Below are 17212 nucleotides of genomic sequence, written 5' to 3'. Positions count from 1 at the left end.
TAACGGGAGAGCTCCCAATTCAAAGCTGAAGGGAAAGAAGAAGTACATTGTACAGTGTTCTGAAATACCATTAGGAGAAGGAAGCCAGTCCTTCCCCACCTGGGAGTGTTTATTAGGACATTTGCTGCATGTCTAACCTGAATCAGCACTGCTGTATTTCAAGCCTACCAAATCTTCTAGGACTTCTCATGGATTCAGGCCTTCGAACACGTCTTTTCTCCAAGCTAAGAAACCCTAATTACTCCAGTTTTCCACTGGTTCTCTCTCACACTCTTCTTAGACTGTCTTCAAATGAAACTCCTTTGGGTTTCTATGAGGAATTTGTGGGATGTGAATCCTTCTCAAGCCTCAACTGTCATCACCTCTTTGTCCTCAAGTATCTGAAGAATCTACCCATTCTTAGCTGTCACAGAACTCTGATGGCCCTATCAAGTTCCTCTTGCATTCTTCCCTTGTCCAAGTTCATTTCTAACTCCCTCCATTTCAGCCAAGTAGTCTTGATTCTCAGCTCCATCAGCTGCGACCTCAATCATCACAGTCCTCCTGTGCTAGGGACTTGAGGTGGTGTGGGTGCAAGAATATGACCTGACAATCAGGACACACTTCTTTCTCTGCTCTCACCTGTGGAGAAGTTACATACCTTAAAGTTCCAGTTTTACCCTGGCCAGGTGGCTCAATTGATTGGAGCATCATCCAGTACCCCAAGGTTGAGGGTTCAGTCCCTGGTTAGGGCACATACAAGGATCAACCAATGAATGCATAAATAAGTGAGACAAAATTTATGTGTTTCTCTGTGAAATTAATAAATTTTTAAATAACATTAAAATTAAAATTCCAGTTTTATTTCTCTGCTGATGACTCCTAAATCCCCATCTCTGTGCAAGCACTAAGCACCACAGCTGTTATTTCATAGGCCATTTCTACTTGAGTGACAGAATTGATTTTTCGTTTGACTTCTCTGTTTCCATCAGTGGTCAATTACATTTTCAGTGCCTGAGGCTTACTTCTAGGTCATCCCTGATGCCTCCCTCTGCTGAACTTTTTGTATTTAGTCATCTTTCTTTGGTTTGTCCTCCTAACCTATCCCTTCCTTTCCATTACCTTTGCCTCCACACTGGGCTGTCTATTGTACCTTGTACCTGACTGTCACACAAACTCAATAACTGGTATTTTGCCTCTCAACTCTCCACCTAACACAGTGTTACCATATTTATCTAACAGACGACATAATTCAATTCATCATGACCTGATTTAAAAAAAAAAATTGTGCCCTGACTGGTGTGGCTCAGTGGACTGAGAGCCAGCCTGCGAATCAAAGGGCCGCTCATTCAATTCCCGGTCAGAGCACATGCCTGGGTTGCAGGCCAGGTCCCCAGCAGGGGGCATGCAAGAGGCAAACACACATCAATGTTTCTTTCCCTCTCTTTCTCCTTCCTTTCCCCCTCTCTAAAAATAAATAAATAAACTCTTTTTAAAAATATATTAAAAATTATTTTAAAAATTGTGCTCTGCTGGTGTGGCTCAGTGGATTGAGCGCCGGCCTGCAAACCAAAGGATTTCCAGTTTGATTCCCAGTCAGGGCACATACCTGGGTTGCAGGCCAGGTCCCCAGTAGGGGGCATTTAAGAGACGACCACACATTGATGTTTCTCTGCCTCTCTTTCTCCCTCCCTTCCTCTCTCTAAAAATAAATAAATTAATTAAATAAAATAAAAATTACAATCCTAGAAAATAAAATCCTAATTATCTGGCCAGACATTTAAAAAATTATATTGTCTTTTTTTAATAGATTTTATTTATTTATGTTTAGAGAGAGAGGAAGGGAGGGAGAAAGAGAGGGAGAGAAACATCACTGTGTGGTTGCCTTTCACCTGCCCCCTACTGGGGACCTGACCCACAACCTAAGCATGTGCCCTGACTGGGAATGGAACCGATGACCCTTTGGTTCACTATCTGGCACTCAATCCATTGAGCCATACCGGCCAGAGCTGGCCAGACATTCTTTTTTCCCCACAATCAAAACTTTATTGAAAAACCAACACCAAAATAGGAAATCATTGTTGTATACTTACATAAAATTAAATGTAATTGCATTATCTTGGCAGATTAAGTAGAATTACTGAACTGATAAAGCTTTCTGTGATACCACAGAAATTCAGGAAGCTGTGTTGCTTTCTTCTAAATGAACACTCTTCTGTGAGTCTAGCCTTTCCTTCTGTCGGCTGGCACAACACTGCTGAACAACCTACACAGAGAACCACTGTCTGAGCATGGCTGAAAACTGTGGTGATCTTCTAGCAGCCTGGGCACTTTACATTCATAAAATAAGAATTTGGACTTTGAACTAGTTGTTTCTTTTTATGTTTTTTCTTTTCCTCTTGCAAGGACGGATGTAGTGAATCTCTAGCCAAAGGCGTGTTGATCCGTTCTTGAGGCCAGCCATCCAGCTCTCGGAGGCAACACCCTTGGCAGGCACCACTCGATCAGGCACCAGGCATCAACTTCCGGGGTGGCCAGACATTTTAAGTCTCCTAAAGTTGATACTATCCTACTGTAACATTAAAAAAATTTGTTCTATGAATATATTCTCATAAAATTCAAACAATTTAGAAGTAAATAGGCCAAAAAGTAAATAATCACCTTCATTCCGTTCTTCCCCCAGCCCACTATCCTTCCCAGAGATAACTTCTCCCAACTTGCTTTTCCAATTTTACCCCTGCTTCCTCAGTTCCAGGCAGGCCAGGTTATGACAATTCCTTGCATATATTGTTCCTATGCAATGTCTGTATCCCAGTTGAGACCGTTTCCTTCTCCAAAATACCTTTGTCCTACCTACTGCCTCTCCAACCCCAAACACTTCCTCCTTGAGGTTTATCTGCTCCTTGATATTGCCTGCCTTTTGTCTGATAGAATCCAAATATCACTGCCTTTGATATCTAGGCATTATATATATTTTTTATATCTCAACAATAGGGCTGACAAGTCTCCTCAGAAGGAGGGTCATATCACCCCTCTCAGTACCTCTGCAAGCCTCTTACAACACCCTGCATGGGATGGGTGATTAGTGCTCTCCAGACATTAAACAATCTTGCCCAAAGGTGTTATGAGATATTAGAGGAAGAGGAAGAGACCTTAGAAATCATCCCCTACAATCTTTTCACCTTTCAGAAGAGGAAAAACAATTTGCCCAAGGTCATTTGACTACTTAAAGGAGTTGAAGATAGATCTCAGGTCTCCTAATTCCAAGTTCAAGCAACCCCTAGATCCTCTGCTTTGGGAGGCTCTATACTAATCTTAGGACCAATCAGCTGGGCAGTAATTCAGACAGGTACCTGATGGGGAAGAGCTTGGATGTGCTATATTTAAAAATGAGAGAGAGAGAGAGGGAGGGAAAAGGGAGAAGAAGGAGGAGAAGGAGGAGGAAGAGAAGAAGAGGAAGAAGGTGAAGAAGAAAGAGAAGAAGGAGGAGGAGGGGGAGGGGAGAGAGAGAGAAGGAAAGCAAGAAAGCAGAAAGAAAGAAAGAAAGAAAGAAAGAAAGAAAGAAAGAAAGAAAGAAAGAAAGAAAGAAAGAAAGAAAGAAAGAAAGAAAGAAAATATATGAGGTTCCCAAACACACCATTACCATTTAAGCTCAAGGCAAAGGAAAAAGTCAGCCCATTCCCCCTACTACACTACCCTTCACTGCACATACGCCTTCTTCCCTTCCTCGGTATTCATCTTAACTTTGCATTACCTGAATAAAAATGTTGTAGGGCACAAAATCAGAGTCACCTGGACTTCTGGTATTTCTGAAAACCCAGTGCTTCTTCTATTCATGGTATATGCCTGTTATCCCAAGTGTACTTGTAATTGTGCTTCCTTCCACTCTGAAAAGTTGATAATAATTATACAGTCCCCTATTTATAGCCCCCTTCATCCATCAATTCATTTAATAAATATGTATTGAGAATCTACTCAATAAGTAGGCACAGGCCTACACAGGCACAGATAGCACTAATGCAATGGGTGAGGAAGTTCTTGACAAAGACAAGGTCTCTGCCCTCATGAAGGACATATACAATCAACTAATAAATAAATAAATAATTAATTACAGATTTAGATAAGTGTCATGACAAAATTAGTGCAGTTCTTACAGTAAAGCAGCAATATCTTTAGAAAAATAGTCAGAGAAGGTTCTCTGTAAAGTTGACATTTAAGCCAATACCTAAAGGATGAACAGGAAGCAGTTATAAGAGCTGCAGGACAGCATATTCCAAAGAGAAGCATCAACGAGCAATAAGGCCCAAGCAGAAAACAGCTTGGAAAATTCCAGGACATGATCCAAGTTTGATGTCACTGGAGCATGGTTTGCATGTGGTGGCACGAGAGGAGCTTAGAAAAGTAAGCAGAGGTCAGATCATGCAAGATTCAGCAGGTTGTGGTAAAATGTCAGAGTTTTGTTGCAGAGAAATGAGAAGCAATTAAAAGATTTTAAGCAGCCTGGCTGGTGTGGCTCAGTGGTTGAGTGTAGGCTTCTGAATCAAAGGGAGGACAGTTTGATTCCCAGTCAGGGCACATGCCTGGGCTGCAGGCCAGGTCCCCAGTAGGGGACACTTGAGAGGCAACCACACATTGAAGTTTCTCTTCCTCTCTTTTTCCCTCCCTTCCCCTCTTTACAAATAAATAAATAAAATCTTTAACAAAAAATATTTTAGGCAGATAGTGATAGGATCCTATTTTTTTTGTAAGAAAATTCATACTGCCTGCTTTATGGAAAATGAACTGGAGAGAGGCAAGTGTAGAGGCCTAAAGGCAAGGATGCAATTGTATTAGGCTGGGCAAGAGTTGATGGTGGCCTGGACTAAGGTAGAGACAGTGAATGGAGAGATGAGGGAAGATGAACAGTATGTATAAAAGAGGTAGAACCAACAAAATTTGTTGATGGATTGAATGTGGTAGGTGATCTAAGATAATTTCCAGTTTTCTAGCTTTAGTGACTGAGTGGCAGGTGGTGTCATTTATGGACATGGGCAATAAGAGAGAGAACCAGAGTGCGGCTAATGGAAAGATGGGAATCAAGAGATCCATTTTAGGTATGTTAACTTTGAAATTTTTCTGAGACATGCAAATGGAAATATTAAGCAGGCACTTACTTGGCTATTAAATCTGGGAAAGCTGGATAACAAATTAGAGAAGAAATTTGAAATGGAGATGGAAATTTAGGAATCACCAATATAGAGATAGTTTCTGAAGCCATGGGAGTAAATGAAATTTCCTAAGAAGAGTAGGAAGTAAAGGGGAGAGGGCACAGGTCCAAGTCCTCAAAAATACTGCATCTCTCTTAATATCCACAAGTGCCCGAAGAGGAAGCTGAGCAACTAAACCTCATTTTTATTCTGGGCATAGGTAGGTACAGACTTCTGGCAGGTAGAGAAACAGATGAGCTAACCTTTGTGGCAGGCCTCCATCACTCTATTCATCCAATGAATGCCTTCTATGGGTCAGGGACTATGCTAGGTGCTTGCTGGGGACACAAAGATGAAGGGACATAGTCCCTTCTAATCAAGATGGAAAGCACACCTGTGCCTATAATTATGTGGTGTGATAAACATCCTAGTGGAGGTGTATGCAGGGGCAGTGGGAACACAGGGATCAAAGCAGTCAATGTCTGTCCCGCCCAGAACTGAAGCAAAGGAAGTAGTGAGAGGAGCTCTGAAGCCAGAATGGCTCTCTACACACTCTCCTATTTGTTTCTGTTTTGTCTCTTAATAAATCGTGTGCTTCCTAGAATAAATGTAAAACCATGACAGGTTGGTGGGGGTAAAAACGAAGGCTTTGGTTGACAACAGAGAACTGCCCTTTCCAATAAGCCTTAATCAGGGGTGGGATGGGAATGAGGGTCAGAGGAAAACGTGGAAGAAGAGAATGGTTTATTGGTGTTCACAAAAAAAGCAATAAAATACTTTGCCCTGAGCTGCATAGGGGTCATAATCCATATGATAAGCTATCATTAACATGAGGAGGAAATTGAAGTTTCATTTCCTTGCTTTTGTGGCACCCCTTGAATTGGGTTGATGACACCTTTCAGTCAGTCAGCATGAGGCCTGCCTTACCAATTTCGTTTTGCAAAACAAAGACAGTCACGGTCAAACTCAGTTGGTCAATTCCATAGATTAACAGGAGAGCAAGTCAGCTGGAAGAGCTCTGGCTGGGAACCGATGGGGTTAATCCCAGGCCGGTTTGGCAGGGAGCTTCATAAGATCCTTCAAGCCTGGCACCATCTCACTCCTCATGAGCTTCCCACACTCTCCAGTTTCCTGAGGTTGATTCTAAATTATTTCCAGGGTTGAAGCACAGGACTGGGCTGAGGGAATGGATGTATTGCCCCATTGTGTCATATAATCTTCCTTCTCAGCCTGATTTCTTCAGCCTGGCCCAGTAGTAAGGCGTGATAGAAAAATCTGGCTAGAATCTATAGAAACACAAACTGGAAAGAACAAATTTTCTTTAAAAAATAACAGTAATTAGCCTTGGCCAGGTGGCTCGGTGAGTTGGAGCATCAGCTCCTGACACCCCAAAGTTGTGGGTTAGATCACCGGTCAAGGCACAAACAAGAATCACCCAATGAATGAATAGATAAGTGGAACACCAAATTAAGATCGAGGTCTCTCTCTCTCCCTCTCTCCTTTTCTCTCTCTCTCTCCCCTTGCTAAAATCAACTAAAAAAAAAAGAAAAAAACATGGTCTACCTTTAAAAAAATAATACACAATTTCTTAATTCCTGGGCTCCAATATGTGTATCTACATAACCTACAACCTAAAGAAAACAGTGAAGATGAAAAAATTGTTAAAATTCTACTGAATAGCCAGGCACTTTTGTTGCCACAATGACTAAGACATGAGAAAATAATTAGAGGATGGTCCAAGTCCATTCTGATTCTTCTCCATGTCCAGAATCTGGAGTTTTCAAAGTTTCCATTAGCTAAGAAAATTTCATTTTTCTCTCTTTCTGAATTATTATATTTCTGATGGAAAAAAACACAATTCTACCAAAAACACAAAGGATGATCAAAGAGCCAAGAAAATCTGTGCATGTAATAAATTTGCCTGAATAATAATGGATTCATGTTCCAAGAGAAATAAAGTAATGTTTAATTTTAGTTCCCTAAAGGTTGTCTTATATTTTCCCCCAAAGGATTTATTCCTGCAATCTTCTGTGACAATAAACCCAGTTTGATTTTCAGGTAATATAGGAAGGCAATTCAGTTTTGTGATGCTGATTATGCTACAAATTTTGCTACAATGCCAGGCAATTACTCCCTGAGCTTCAATCTCCTTATTATAAAAAGCAATGGATTGGATTAGATTGCCTTAGATATTCACAAATTTTAAAATTCTATTCTGAACCTCTAAATTTCTCTATCTTGACAGTTCTGGCTTTCAGATATGTCCTGTGCCAATTGCCATACAGAATAAATTAGAACTACTTTGGTTTCTAGAAATATGTAGCCTGTAAAGTAGCAACAGTCAGATGTTCCTCATGTATACATAGTCTTATGATTAGGTTTCACTAATTTGAACTTTGTGCTGAAGGAAGCTTATTTGTATATTATATTTAAAAAGGGTTTACTATTATAGTAACCCCACAAATAAGACTGCAGTTTGAGGTTCTCAGCTGCTTGTGACAACAATGCCTTCAAGTACTGCTTCTCAAGGGGCTCCCTGATGTAATGAGTGGCACTCTGGATGTGAGCCAGGAACCTGGATCACCAGCCATCAGCTTCCCATGCGCCCTTGGGTGTGTCTCAGCTATCCTGAGTCTCATTTGCTTCAAGTATAAACAAAGGGGTTGAATTAGGTGGTTTAAAATCAAATGGCCAAGTTTACTTTTAAGCAGATGAGCAAGAGCAAGTAGTAGTTAAGTGTACATAAAGGCATTAACACTTCTAGTAATATAGAGAATGAAGGGGATTTGGTGGTGCTTTCTAGTGGTGAAGGACAAGAACCTGTGGTTATCGACCATGAAAAAGCAAGAGCACTAACCAAGTAAAGCTCCAAATTTCACTACCTTGATTTATACACAATAAATCCATGAGGTAAATAAATTTGATTTATACCCAACACTTAGCCCTATGAGGAATATGAGAAGTTTCCCATGTCTGTGAAATAGCACCATGATGTAATGGAAAGGCTTTAGAAACAAGTATAATTAGTTCAAAACTCTGGCTCTAATTAATTCCTAATTATGGCCTCTACATCAAACCACTTTAACCTCAAGATTGTTTGAGGATAAAGTAAGATAATATAGGTGAAAGTGCCTAACATGGTGCTTGGCACATAATAGGAACAGCAGACAGTAATACTTCTACTAATGATGGGAACATAATCCATATGCAAAGTTAAAAATACAAGAGGTAAACAATAAAAGCTAACATTGAGTGCTTACTCTCTGCCACCAGGCACTGTCAGGTACTTTTACATATATCATCACACTTAACCCTCCCAACAGCCCACAAGGTCTGCACTCTCACTAGTTATCCCAGCTTACAGAGGAGGAAACAGAATGAGCAAGAGTAAGCAACACTTACCATAGTCACAGAGCTAGGAAGTCATGGAGTTGTGATAAAAAAAAAAAACTGCTTTGCTGTTTCCAAAGGCCATTTCACCATGTTGTCCACTATGTTATATCAAAGGAGTTATTATTAAGCACCAAAGAAGTCAGAAATTAACCATGAGTAGTTCATAGGCACAAGAGATAAGCATGTATTAGAGCAAAATTACAGGATATTATCTTCTAGGCTAGCGATAGCATAAAAGAGTAGGAAAGGCTGCCCTGCTGGTGTGGCTCAATGGATTAAGTACCACACTGTGAACCAAAGGATTGCTAGTTGGATCCCAGTCAGGGCACAAGCCTGAGTTGCGGGACAGGTCCTGTAGGGGGCGCTTGAGAGGCAACCACACATTGATGTTTCCCTCCCTCTCTTTCTCCCTCAATTCTCCATGCTGCCAGCCAGTATTTGTGATATGGGGGAGAAGTAAGAAAAGAGAATGACTTTAGCAAGTGTACAGAAGTAGAAATGAGCAAGGGGAGCAAATAGACCACTCTAGCTACAGCAGTGCCCTTAAAGGCAGGTTCTGGGGGGATAAGGTTGGAAAGATAAGCACTGGTCAGTCTCTGGGAACCCTGAATACCAGGCTAACAAATATAAAATATTTGTTCACTATATTAGGTATACACTAGATACTCAATAAGTATTTGTTGATTGTCACAAAATAGAATTAATTTCAAACCTAGCTGCCCAATGGAAGTAGCAAACCTGTTTTCAATACAGGCATTATCCGCTCAGCTTGAGTCTCCTGGCCAACCAGAACAGGAAGAAAGGATGTTAGCACACTGTTTTAAACTCCATCACTCTGTGATGTATTTCATAATTTCAAAATCATTATAGCAGCCTACATGGAGGTCAGGAATGCCACACTCACTTGAAACTAATAGAATATTGTACAGGGTAGGGCAGAAGTAGGTATACAATTGTGAGTATGCAAAACACAGAGTTTATTCTTACATTATTATTTGTTATTTTACTGTTTTCCATATGAACAACTATAAACCTAATTTTGCCCCACTGTATATGTCAACTATACTTATTTTAATTTTTTAATCCTTACCCAAGGATATGTTTTATTGATTTTTTTTTGAGAAAGGAAGGGGAAAAGAGAAAGAGAGGAACATCAATTGGTTGCCTCCTATACACACCCCCAGCAGAGTTTGAACCCACAACCTAGGTATGTGCCCTGACCTGGGACTGAACCTACAACCTTTTGGTGCAAGGAACAATGCTCCAACCAACTGAGCCACCTGGCCAGGGTTAACTATACTTAATTTTTTTTTAAAGATGAAAGAGGTTGAAATCACCTTTTTTTTTTAAAGATTTTATTTATTTATATTTATTTTTAGAGAGGGAAGGGAGGGAGATAGAGAGAGAGAGAGAGAGAAACATCAATGTGCGGTTGCTGGGGGTTATGGCCTGCAACCCAGGAATGTACCCTGGCTGGGAATCGAACCTGGGACACTTTGGTTCCCAGCTCGTGCTCAATCCACTGAGCTACACCAGCCAGGGCTTAACTATACTTAATTTAAAAAAAAATGAATCAATATAGCTTACAATTAATAAATGCAAACAAAAATATAATGGTCTTAGAAAAAAGATAAAGGGAAATGATCAAGAAAGGGGCAGAGAAAAGGATGAAGAGACTTTCAAAAAACTAGAACTATAAAAAGGAAGAAAAGTATTTATTATATTACGAAAAGATGCAAGGGCACAGAATCCAGTGAAAAGGCCAGCTCAGACGGCTTCAGAGATAGGTAACTACTGAGGAGCTGAGAGAGGAGGGCAGGTGGAGCACCCTGACTATAGGAAAGTAAAACAAAGGATTTGGCTTCCTACATACAATGGTGTGTTCAGGTTGGGGCCTGCCATATTAGCCCCAGAAAGAGGGCTGTAACAATGTGATTTCACCAATGGGATAATACCCTGACAATATTACATTTTTGCCTAGTTAGTATATTGTGTCTCACTACAAAGATCACAGTGGTTTCAAATATTACTGTTTTCTCAAACCATCCATGAGAGGCATGAAGGAATTCATAATGGCTTGCCATTTATGTGTTGAACCTGTATCTCTGAAAAGGTGCACACAAGTTAAAGTGGACTAGAACTTGGAGATCCTCTTAAATATAGCATTTTATTTTAATTGAACTTTGAAAGATTGAAGCTTTAAAGTCAAAATTTTCACTGGGGTGTTTAGTCTGTAGCCAGTCATCTGGATGGTTAGAAGTTTGGCATGACCAGTTCTTCACAGTCCATTTGCTAAATGACACATTATAAAAACAAGCACCACTGAAAAGGATGTGCTTGTTTCCAAAACTTCAGTCTCATTGTAGGCTGATTGTTTTATATTGGTCCTTGTCTAACCATTTTATGGTGCAAAAGGCTCTAAACCACATATATATGTTAAAGATTCCTTGAATGTTCTCACATTAGCAAGGACCAGGAACACTAGATAAAGTCCAGAGAGGTTGTCATTCTGGCCCCAACATAAAGGCCACCCAGAAGGATCAGAATCTTACAGTCCTGATTAAGATTTATTAGTCCTTAAGATGCTTATTCTTATAAAACAGCCTAACTCTCTCCAACCCATAATTAGAAAACTTGTCCCCAGATTCTAGTAGAAGACTTAAGAACGCTACTGAAACTCAGTAGAGCTGCTCCAAAAAAAAAAAAAAAAAGAAAGAAAGAGTTGTACACTAAAAAAGATCCACATTCTGATGACAGACAATTTTAAACAAGGATCCAGAAATTGCAGGTTAGGTTAACCCATTGTTGGTAGTTTATGTCTTTCAAGGGCTTTGTCTATTCCATCTAATTTGTCATATTTATTGGCATAAAGTTGTTCATAATATTTCCTTATTATGCTTTTAATATCTGTAAAGACTGTAATTACTTGATAATATTGGACTGAATAAGCAGAGTTAGTTTGAAAAAAAAAAAGAGTGGGGAGTTTGAGGCTGCTTTGATACACCACATGAAGCCCTAATTTTCCAAAGCACATTCCCCCACCTCAGCCAAGAAATACAGATGAGGCAAGTAAAAAAAAAAAAAAAAGGATTTAAAAAAAATTATTCTAGTGATGGGGCTGTTGGTCTGATCAGCTGCCCATTTGTCTGCAAGCTGCTTTCTCCCCCCATTCTGTGCTCCCTGCCATCACAGTGCAGCTGCTGGCCAGGAAGCCTGAGGATGGGGCTCCCTCTGGAGCTGATGGCAGTGGCACTTTGGAAAGTGCTGGCAGGGGGTGGGCTATAAAAAACAATTTGGTCTGGGAACAAAAGGCATCAATCACAGCAGAGGATGGGGGAGAGTACTTTCTGGGTCACCTTGGAAGCAAGAAAGAAATAGACAAGTGTCATTTTACTTAGTCATCTCCTCTTTCCAATGGACTAAAGGGTCTCCCTAATTTAACAGGAAAGCTACACATGACTATTTTACAAAAATCTTTTTCTTTAGTCATGTGCTTTGGTGAGGTGGGAGAAAGCCATCTTACTTGTAGTCTCTATGTAAAATTGCCAGAAATCACTGGACTCTACTTTTAGTTAGTAAACTCTCTAAGCCTGGGAGTTTCTGGGGCTTAATTAACTTTTGGGAAGCAATTATGGATCTTAAATGAAAGGTCCAAATTAGTATAAGGAATGTTATTAGTGAGGGGACTAACAAAAATAAAGAACCCAAGGGAAGCACTTAAAGTCACAGAAATAGCAAAGAAGAGTTGAGCCATCTCTGAGTCAAAAACCAGAGTTTAATCTTAATAATTCTATAGTTAGCTGCATAAGAGAAATTGCAGTATTTCTGAGTTGGGAAAGTACTTCTCAAAAGTATTCATGACTCTTTCAAATCAAGCTGATATGTGGCACCCTTAAACCAGGGCAGGTAAACTATTGCCCTGGGTTCTCCAAGCATAATTCTACTTTTCAGCCCCTGCCCCCATACAGAAGCTGAGGTAGGTATGCCCAGGTGAGACATATTCCATATTCCTTGGCTAAGTATAAGAAGGCTGGCAAGAGGTCTGGGAAGAGGGGGTCTTCACTCCAGATCTAAACTTCTAAGGAAGTAAAGAAAAATCTAAACTTCTACTTAGTTTCAAGTCATAAGAGAGCTGCATGCTTGCTTGCTTTCTTCTGTAAGCTCTTTGAGTCCTGAAGAAAGGAACTAAAAGAAGTGACATATCTGGATTAACTAGGATACAACACCCAGTGTGGAAGAAATGCATTACAATCACCTGCATTTAGTGATGACAAATGTATATACAGTACAGTCTATGCCAGAAAGCAGTCTTCTCCCCTTTGTAGCTACCTAGGAAGTAAATAAGGAGGAGTCTTTTCATTTTCCTATTCACCCTATGCTATACTTTCCAGTTCTGCACCATGAAATAATGACCTCAAATATGTCCAAAATTAAATAATCCTCTGGCTAACTATATTATTTTTCACTTGCATGTATTTTTGTCTATTCTACCTCCAAAATATATCTCTAATTAGTCTTTTTTCCCTGTTTTTCCCTCCATAAAAAACAGTGGCAGAGATGACTTCCAGTATGGAAATTTGTTTGCTGTATATAGTGGGGCCTCTTTTTTCCACAAGAGGAGGCTCTTATGGTAAAAATGACCTCCTGAAGCTGTTGCACGGAAATCCCATTGTAAAAGCTATTTGCTTTTTCCTGTATGTTCTTGGCCATTGCTCAAAATATAGCAATCTATTACTTATCTCTAAGATTTCAGTGCTGTATGAAAGGAGAAAAGGTTAGCCTTCTCTGACAGGATCGTGCCTAACATGCATACTGTGAAGGCATTGCCACCTGCTTCTTGGTAGCTAACCATGGTTTTGGGGAGGTTAAGATTTTATAGATCAGAGTGTTCTTTCTCTCTCTCTGAAGCAGACCTGTGCCTATACACTCCTCCTTCCCCCAGGAGTGTTTTTGTTGCCTTTCTTCTTCTTTCCTTTCCTTTTACTTTTCTTTTCTTTTTTCTCTTTTCCTTTCTTTCTCTTTCTTTTCTTTTTCTTTCCTACCTTCCTTCCTTCCTTCCTTCCCTCCTTCCTTTTTTTAAATACCACTTTTGTTTTTAAACCCTCACCCAAGGATACGTTTTTATTGATTTTAGAGAGAGAGAGAGAGAGAAACATGAATGTGAGAGAGAAACATCAATTGGCTGCCTCCTGTACAGGCACCAACCAGGGATCAAACCTATAACCTAGGTATGTACCCAGACCAGGGATCCAACCCACATCCTTTTGGTGTATAGGATGATGCTCCAACCAAGCCACCCGGCCAGGGCTTCTTTGCCTTTCTTTTTTCTAAGCTCCAATGGCCCTTATTTTACCTCTGTAACTTGTTTCCTGAGCCCACATAGGCCACTTGGCTATGTGGCCTTCTTCCAGGGCTTACTTCTAGGGCACTTTGTGACTTTCTAAGTAAACTTTTGACTGTAAAAAAGAAAAAAAAAGAGCTTTTCTAGCTTTGGGTTTCATTGATTTTTCTCTATGACAGTATTTCTCAGTTTTCATTTTTTTGTCTTTATTACTTTCTTCCTTTGTCCTTGCTTCAGGTTTGTTTAGTTTCTTCTTCTTTTTTCTAGTTTATTAAAGTGGAAAGTAAGAACGGTAAAAACAAACAAACAGATTTTAGTCTGTCTTCCCAACACTGAAGCTAAACGTGTTTTGAAATACAGCAGGCAGGCACATCAGTCTCATGAGGAATATATCCAAAAATTCAGATAAATGCTAGCACTGAAAATTTGCTAAACATTTTGGTCATAGATAGCTTAAAGATATCCTATTAATAAAAATGTGTTGCCAGCACTTTCAAAATGTGCATTCATTAAGATGTTTATCTTTTTAATTCTTTAAAAGAAAAACTACAAAAGCAGTTACCATGAACACTATAGAAAAATTTAAAACACAGCTAAGCAAAAACAAGAAAAAAACCCAGCATAAATGCCATCATCCAGAGATTATACATGATAACATGGAGTAGGTAACCTTTTACATCTTATTAACCACATGTACACACTACATGTATTTTATCAAAGTGAGAACACACTCTAAATACTCTTTGTGACATGGTTTTTCACTTAACACTCTTTACCTTCCAAGGCAATCAATTTTCATTTCATCTGAATTCAAATCTTTCCAGTTGTCTCAAAATATCCTTTGCAGCTTGTCTGCCTAATTCAGGGTCCAATACAGAAACAGGTATTGATTCTCTCATCCAAGTACTAACCAGACCCGATTCTGCTTAGCTTCTGAGATCAGATGAGATCAGGAGCGTTCAGGGTGGTATGGTCATACACTGATTCTGATTATATATCTTAAATCTCTTTTAACCAAAACAGTCCCTTTTCTCATGATACAAATTTGTTGAAAAGATCAGGACAGCTATCTGGGAAAACATCCGTCTTCTGAATTTTTCTGGTTATTTCTTTATGGTGTCCCTCAGGTGTGGTCCCTATATCTCCTATGTTAATGTAAACTGTAAGTTTTGCCTAAAGGTCTAATAACAATAAGGTATCTATTTTTGGCTAGAACACATCATAGATAATTTGTATATTTCAGTTTGCATCAAATTGAGAGCTCTACAATATCTGAGTGTCTTGTATCAATGATATGAAAATTTGACCACTAGTTATGGTAATGACAGTTAAATCTTTACTCTTTTTTCCCAACTTCATTTATAAATGGTCTTAAAGTACAGCAAAGTTCAATGGAAAGGAAAATAAGCCCTGGCTGTTTAGCTCAGTTGGTTAGAGAGCATCATCCAGATACACCAAGGTTGTGGGTTCAATCCCTGGTCAGGGCACATATGAAAATCAACCAAGGAATGCATAAAGAAGCAGAACAACAAATCAATGCTTCTCTCTCTCTCTCTCTCTCTAAAATCAATCAACTGAAAAAAAAAAGAATAGTACAATGAACACTCAAGTACCCTAGATTGAACAATTGTTAATATTTGCTAACTTTGTTTTATCTATGCATTATAAAAATATTTCTTTCTCCAGCTCTGGCCAGGTAGTTCAGTTGGTTAGAGCATTGTCCTCATAAGTCAAGTTGTAGGTTCAATCCTCAGGCAGGGCACATACAAGGATCAACCAAAGAATGCACAATTAAGTGGAACAACAAATTTATGTCTCTCTCTTTCTCTCTCTCTTCCCCCTACTTCCTGTCTCTCTAAAATCAATAAGTAAAATTTTTTTTAAATATTTCTTTCCTACAGAAACATCTGAATATGTTGCAAATATCAACTTTACCTCTACATATTTAAGACTGTACATTAATATAATGACATTCTCCTTTTATAGTCATATAATTTTGACCCTACAAAATTTAGTAATTATTCCATTATATAACTAATATTTAGTCCATATCTAAATTCCCTTAACTGTACCTCAAAAATCTTTTATAGATTTTTAAAAACCAAGATCCAGTTAAGATCTAAGCATTGCAAGTGGTTAAGATGTCTCCATATCTTTCTTTAAAATTATTTAAAATTTTTCATTTACAGTTGACATATATTATTATATTAGTTTCAGTGTATACCCGTGATTAGACATTACATAACTTACTAAGTGATCATCCCAATAAAACTCGCACCCTTCTGACACCATACATATTAGAATATTATTGACCATATTCCCTGTGCTGTACTTTACATCCCCATGATGACTATTCTGCCACAACCAATTTGTACTTATTCCCTTCATTTTTTCTACCTATTCCCCCAACTCTTCTCTCATCTGGCAACCATCAAAATGTTTTCTGTATCTATGAGTTTGTTTCTGTTCTGCTTGTTCATTTACTTTTTTAGATTTTTTGTTGATAGGTATTTTTGCCATTTTGTTGTTCATATTTTTTATTTTTGTTTTTTCTTCTTCCTAAAGAAGACCCTTTAACAGTTCATATAATACTGTTTTGGGGGGTGGTGAACTCTTTTACTTTTTCTTGTCTGGAAAGCTCTTTATCTGTCCATGGATTTTAAATGAAAGCTTTGCTGGGTAGAGTAATCTTGGTTGTAGGCCCTTCCTTTTCATCACTTTGAACATTCCTTGCCAACTCCTTCTGGCCAGCGAAGTTTCTGTTGAGAAGTCAACTGACAGTTGTATGGGAGCTCTGTTGTAGGTAACTAACTGCTTTCTCTTGCTACTTTTAAGATTCTCTCTTTGTCTTTCACCTTTTGCATTTTAACTACGATGTGTCTTCATGTGGGTTTCTTTGGGTTCATTTTGTTTGGAACTCTCTGCACATCCTGGATTTACATCTCTATTTCTTTCATCAAGTTAGGGAAGTTTTCTGTTCTTATATTTTCAAATAGATTGTCACTTTCTTGCTCGCTATCTTCTCCTTCTGGCATCCCATGATGCAAATGTTGGTATGCTTGAAGTTGCCCTAGAGGTTCCTCACACTATCCTCATTTTGGGGGGATTGTTTTTCTTTTTGCTGTTCTGATTTGGTGTTTTTGCTTCCTTATTCCAAATTGCTTTTTTTTTCTGAGTTAAATTGATGCCCTGACATCAGTTGGTTTTATTCATATTATAAAGAAACAAGTGGGACAACTGTAACAGAATAAACAATAAATATGAAAACAAATTGCTGATTTGATTCTCAGCTTCATCTACTCTTCCTATAAAT

General features: G+C 38.9%; 2 pseudogenes; one reads left to right on the top strand and one right to left on the bottom strand.

Annotated features, from left to right (window-relative positions):
* Positions 1-2093: 2093 nt before the first annotated feature.
* Positions 2094-5447, bottom strand: LOC123812816 (annotated as a pseudogene).
* Positions 5448-13310: 7863 nt separating this feature from the next.
* Positions 13311-13418, top strand: LOC123813267 (annotated as a pseudogene).
* Positions 13419-17212: the final 3794 nt, after the last annotated feature.

Source organism: Phyllostomus hastatus, unplaced genomic scaffold (assembly GCF_019186645.2).
Source record: "Phyllostomus hastatus isolate PE091 unplaced genomic scaffold, TTU_PhHast_1.1 phas_contig_150, whole genome shotgun sequence".
Taxonomy (NCBI): Eukaryota; Metazoa; Chordata; class Mammalia; order Chiroptera; family Phyllostomidae; genus Phyllostomus; species Phyllostomus hastatus.
Note: the sequence above shows the minus strand (reverse complement) of the source record. Positions and strands in the feature narration are given on the sequence as shown.